We start from the raw sequence: 6,000 nt of genomic DNA on the forward strand, positions 1-6,000 counted from the left end.
GGGTCTGTGCCCGTGTCGGAGGGTCCCTGCGCACAGGGCGGGGGGTCTGTGCCCGTGTCGGAGGGTCCCTGCGCACAGGGCGGGGGGTCTGTGCCCGTGTCGGAGGGTCCCTGCGCACAGGGCGGGGGGTCTGTGCCTGCTGGGCAGGGTCCATGCCCTCATGGCACAGCTCTGTGCCGGCTGGTCCCGAGCCCAGCCCTACCTTTGCCCAGGCGCTGTGCCGACGTGGTGAGATCACCTGGGGGAGAGGAGGGGTGTCAGGGGGAGCCGGGGGGCAGAGACCCTGGGGTCCCACCCCCCGGCTGTGCTCCAGCCACGGGTCTGGCCACCCCTCGCCCCCCGCGGGCCCCGGCTGCTTGCCGAGGGCTGTCTCCCCATGGGGGTCCCGCGGCCCCTCGCCGACGCTCACTCTCTCCGGAGGCCTCCAGCTTGGCGGGGCTGACAGGCTCTGGAAGAGACGCAGGAGGGGACGTGAGCCCCGGGGCGCCTGCACCCCCCCACTGCCGGCCCCCTCCCGGCCTTGGCTGGGAGGGAAACTGAGGCACGGAGCAGGCAGGGCCCAGCTCCCAGCCGGGCGATGCTGGGGGGCTGCATGGGGCAGGGTCTCCCCGTGGCGCTGGCCCAGCCCCAGCCCCCCCCTACCTGGCGTCTGTCCTTCTGCAGAGAGGGCCACGTCCAGGGTGCTCATGGGCTCTGCGGGGACACGGCGGGGGGGGGCAGACATGGGCCAGGGAGGACACCGCGGCCCCGGGGCATTGGGGACCGGGGTGGGGGTCCCCAGGAGCCCCCTGGGGTGAACACAGCCCGAACACCCTCCCTTCAGCCAGATAAGCATCCCCCCGATCTGCTAGGTGGGGGGGGGGGGGAGCACACACTGGGACCCCTGCCCTGGGCACCCAGAGTGCCCCCAGCCCTCTCCCCACGACCCCCCGGCCCCCTTACCATCGGCCATCACAGTGGCCAGGACCAGGAGGACGGCCGCAGCCAGCGCCAGGGCCCTGCGGAGGAGACACAGCATTTGGGGACCCCTGAACTGCCGTAGCACCCCTCACTGCTCCCGGTTTCCCCCACAGACACCCTCCCCCAGGGGCACCCCCGAGCCCCCAGCCCCGTCCTGAGGGCCCCTCCCTGGCTCCTGCGGGACCCCGGCACCAGGCTGGCGTCACCCCAGCTCCGGGCAGGGCTGCCCGGCTGGCGGGGACCCAGCACGGGGTGTCCCCTCCACAGAGCGCCCCGTGCCGCAGCCCCCGGCCCCGGCCTTGGCCGTGCCTGCGGCAGAGCCGGGCACCCCACAAGCAGCCGGGGAGCGGGGGGCAGCCCGGCTTTGGGGTACGGGGCGGCACCGGGGGAGGGGGGGAGGCGGGACTGGCACATTCCAGGGGCCCAGGTGCGTCCCGGAGATGCTCCCAGACCCCCCCAGTGCTGCCGGGAGATGCCCTGGGACCCCTCGGTGCTGCTGGGAGATGCTCCCCAGGACCCCCCGGTGCTGCTGGGAGATGCCCTGGGACCCCTCGGTGCTGCTGGGAGATGCTCCCCAGGACCCCCTGGTACTGCCAGGAGATGCCCCCCAGGACCCCTCCGTGCTGCCGGGAGATGCCCCCCAGGACCCCCCGGTACTGCCAGGAGATGCTCCCCAGGACCCCCCAGTGCTTCCGGGAGATGCTCCCCAGGACCCCCCGGTGCTGCCGGGAGATGCTCCCCAGGACCCCCCGGTGCTGCCGGGAGATGCCCTGGGACCCCTCGGTGCTGCTGGGAGATGCTCCCCAGGACCCCCCGGTGCTGCCGGGAGATGCTCCCCAGGACCCCCCGGTGCTGCCGGGAGATGCTCCCCAGGACCCCCCGGTGCTGCCGGGAGATGCTCCCCAGGACCCCCCGGTGCTGCCGGGAGATGCTCCCCAGGACCCCCCGGTGCTGCCGGGAGATGCTCCCCAGGACCCCCCGGTGCTGCCGGGAGATGCTCCCCAGGACCCCCCGGTGCTGCCGGGAGATGCTCCCCAGGACCCCCCGGTGCTGCCGGGAGATGCCCCCCAGGACCCCCCGGTGCTGCCGGGAGATGCCCCCCAGGACCCCCCGGTGCTGCCGGGAGACACCCCAGGCTCCCCCACGGCCCCCGGGAGCTGCAGCGGGCAGCGTTGGGGTCCCGGTGCCCCCGTCCCTCCGCGCCCCCCGGGGCGGGGGCAGCAGAGCGGGGGTCCCCGGGGGTCCCCCGCTGTCGCCGGGCTCACCTGCGGGGCTCGGCCATGCCTGCGGCTCCGGGGCTGGCGGCGCTGCGGGAGCGGCACCGGCGCCGCCCGGGGCCGTTATAGCCGCATGGGGCTGGGGAGGAGCCAGGTGGCACCGGGCCAGCCAATCCGCCGCACCGGCACCGGCACTGCGGCTCCGCACCGGCACCGGCACCGGCCCCGGTACCGCCACCGGGCCCCGGCACTGCGGCTCCGCACCGGCACCGGCACCGGGCACCGGTACCGACACCGGGCCCCGGTACCGACACCGGGCCCCGGCACTGCGGCTCCGCACCGGCACCGGCACCGGCACCGGGCCCCGGTACCGCCACCGGGCCCCGGCACTGCGGCTCCGCACCGGCACCGGCACCGGCACCGGTACCGCCACCGGGCCCCGGCACTGCGGCTCCGCACCGACACCGGCACCGGGCCCCGGTACCGCCACCGGGCCCCGGCACTGCGGCTCCGCACCGACACCGGCACCGGGCCCCGGTACCGCCACTGGGCACCGGCACTGCGGCTCTGCACCGGCACCGGCACCGGGCCCCGGTACCGACACCGGGCCCCGGCACTGCGGCTCCGCACCGGCACCGGCACCGGGCACCGGCACTGCGGCTCCGCACCGGCACCGGGCCCTGGTACCGCCACCGGGCTCCGGCACCGCGGCTCCGCACCGGCACCGGGTCCCGGTACCGACACCAGGCACCGGCACTGCGGCTCCACACCAGTTCCGGGTACCAGTACCGACACCGGGTACCAGTACGCCAAGCCCACACTGCTGCTGGGACCCCCAAACCCAGCCCCCCAGCACCACTGTGGGGACCCCAGTGCCACGGCCAGGACACTCTGCAGCACTTCAGGGACCCCAGAGACAAGACCGGGACCCCCAGCACCGTTTTGGGGACCCCCAGGCCCAGCACCATGGCTGGGTCCCACAGCACAGCTCCGGGGACCCCCAAACCCAGGGCCCCAGCCAGAAACCCCAGCACCATTTTGGGGAACCCAGAGCCGTGGCCTGGACTCCCAGCACCACTTTGGGGCCCCCAGGTTCACAGCCATGGCCAGGACCCCCAGCAAAAGTCTGGGGGCTCCCCAAACCCAGAGGCCCAGCTGGGACCCCCAGGCCCACCGTGGGAACCCCTGGGCCCAGCACTGCAGCTGGTCCCACAGCACAACTCTGGGGGACACACCCCCCCCAACCCCAGAGCCCTGGTGGGGGACCCTCAGCACCGCTTTGGGGACCCCAGAGCCATGGCCAGGACCGCCAGCATCATTTTGGGGACCCCCAGGTCCAGAGCCACGGCCAGGAACCTGAACACCACTGTGGGGACCCCCAGGCCCAGCACCACAGCTGGGACCCCCCAGCACAGCTCTGGGGACCCCCAAACCCAGAGCAACAGCTGAGGCCACCAGCAGCACTTTGGGGACCTCAGAACCACAGCCAGGACCCCCAGCATCATTTTGGGGACCCCCAGGCCCAGCACCATCCCTGGGGACTGTGGCACAGCTCTGGGGACCCCCTCAAATCTGTAGCCCCAGCTGGGACCCCCACTACCACTTCTGGGACCCCAGACCCGGAACAAAGCTGGGACCCTCCAGAACATCTTTGAGGACCCCCAGAGCCATGGCTGGGACCCCCCAGCACCACTTTGGGGACCCCCAGGCCCAGAGTTATGGCTGGGACCCCCAGCACCCATTGTGGGACCCCCAGATCCAGCACCGTGGGGACCACAGTGGGGCAGGGGGCCGGTCCTGGGTGCTGGGCACCCTGTGCTGGGGGTGCTGGGGGTGCTGGGGGTGCTGGGCACCCTGTGCTGGGGGTGCTGGGCATGGTGGGGACACTGGGGATGCTGGGGGTGCTGGGGGCGCTGGGGATGCTTTGGGTGCTGGGGGTGTTGGGCACCCCATGCTGTGGGCACAGGGCAGGCAGGCAGCACCCCCTTCCCCAGGGCACCCCGACTCCCCCCCGCAGCCCCCTTCGGGCCATGGGTTTGGGGTGGTGCCGGGGGGTCCCGGCCCTGCCCCGCACCCCCTCAGCAGCCCGAACAAGGGGCCCTTTATGGCCGGGGCAGCTCAATGCCGCTTTGTTCCCCGGATTCCGGGGCGGGGGGCCGGGGCGGGGGGTGGGGGTGAGCGCCCGGCTCCGGTTGCGCGCGGGGCCGAGGGGGGCAAACGGGGTCCCACCGGGGCTGGGGGCTCCCGGCCCTTTCCCCGTCCCACCGAGGCGCCGGCTGGCAGCACCGGGGCGGCGGCGGGAGCTGGGGTGCTGCCAGCCGCGGGGGCCACGCGGTCCCTCTGGCCCCGGCCCATTTGTTGGGGCACCCTGGTACGGCAGCGCCCCAGCTGCCGCCGGCACAATGCGCCTTTATCCCGGCTCCGTGCCGCCGCCGCCGAGGGCCGGAACAATCCGGCCGCGTGGCCGCGTCCTGCCCGTCCGGCATCGCCCGTCCCTGGCACCGGCCCCGCGGCCCCATGGGATGAGCTGCCCGCGCGCGGGGGTCTCTCCTGCACCCCCAAACCTGGCACCAGCCTCCTCGCGCCGGCACAGGGCCCCGGTGAGCCAGTGTGGTCCCAGGGAGCTGGTGTGGTCCCGGTGAGCCGGCACAGGGCCCCGGTGAGCCGGCACAGGGCCCCGGTGAGCCAGTGTGGTCCCAGGGAGCTGGTGTGGTACTGGTGAGCCGGCACAGTCCCGGCAAGGCGGCACAGCCCCTGCGAGCCGGTAAAACCCTGGTGAGCCAAAATGGCCCCAAGGAGCCGGTCCAACCCCGGTGAGCCGGCACTGGGCCCGCGAGCCGGCGTGGCCCCGCTGAGCTGGTGCCACCCCAGTAAACCAGTATGACCCCAGCAAGCCATGATACCCGGTGAGCTGGCAGAGCCCCGGTGAGCCGACACAGCCCTGGTGAACCATCATGGCCCCGGTGAGCCGGCAGAGCCCCGGTGAGCCAGGGCATTCCCGGTGAGCTGGGACAGCCCTGGTGAGCTGGGACAGCCCCAGTGAACCATCATGGCCCCAGTGAGCCAGGACAGCCCCAGTGAACCATCGTGGCCCCGGTGAGCCAGGACAGCCCCAGTGAACCATCATGGCCCCAGTGAGCCAGGACAGCCCCAGTGAACCATCGTGGCCCCGGTGAGCCGGGACAGCCCCGGTGAGCCAGCACAGACCCGGTGAACCATCATGGCCCCCGTGAGCCGGCAGAGCCCCGGTGAGCCGGGACAGCCCCCGTGAGCCGGCAGAGCCCCCCGTTAGCCGGCAGAGCCCCGGTGAGCCGGGACAGCCCCCGTGAGCCGGCAGAGCCCCCCGTTAGCTGGCAGAGCCCCGGTGAGCCGGGACAGCCCCGGTGAGCCGCCAGAGCCCCCCGTTAGCTGGCAGAGCCCCCGTGAGCCGGCAGAGCCCCCCGTGAGCCGGCAGAGCCCCCCGTTAGCCGGCAGAGCCCCCGTTAGCCGGCAGAGCCCCCGTGAGCCGGCAGAGCCCCGGTGAGCCGGCAGAGCCCCCCGTTAGCCGGCAGAGCCCCCGTGAGCCGGCAGAGCCCCCCGTTAGCCGGCAGAGCCCCCGTGAGCCGGCAGAGCCCCCCGTTAGCCGGCAGAGCCCCCCGTGAGCCGGCAGAGCCCCCCGTTAGCCGGCAGAGCCCCCCGTGAGCCGGCAGAGCCCCCCGTGAGCCGGCAGAGCCCACCCGCCCGGATGCCCGGGACCAGCCCCCCCAGCCCCCCGAGGGCGGTGGGCTCCCAGTGCCGGGCCCGGCTGCGCGGGTGCCACCAGGCCCAGGCCACAGCGGGTGCC

The sequence above is a fragment of the Phalacrocorax carbo genome, chromosome 2, assembly GCF_963921805.1.
Source record: "Phalacrocorax carbo chromosome 2, bPhaCar2.1, whole genome shotgun sequence".
NCBI lineage: Eukaryota > Metazoa > Chordata > Aves > Suliformes > Phalacrocoracidae > Phalacrocorax > Phalacrocorax carbo.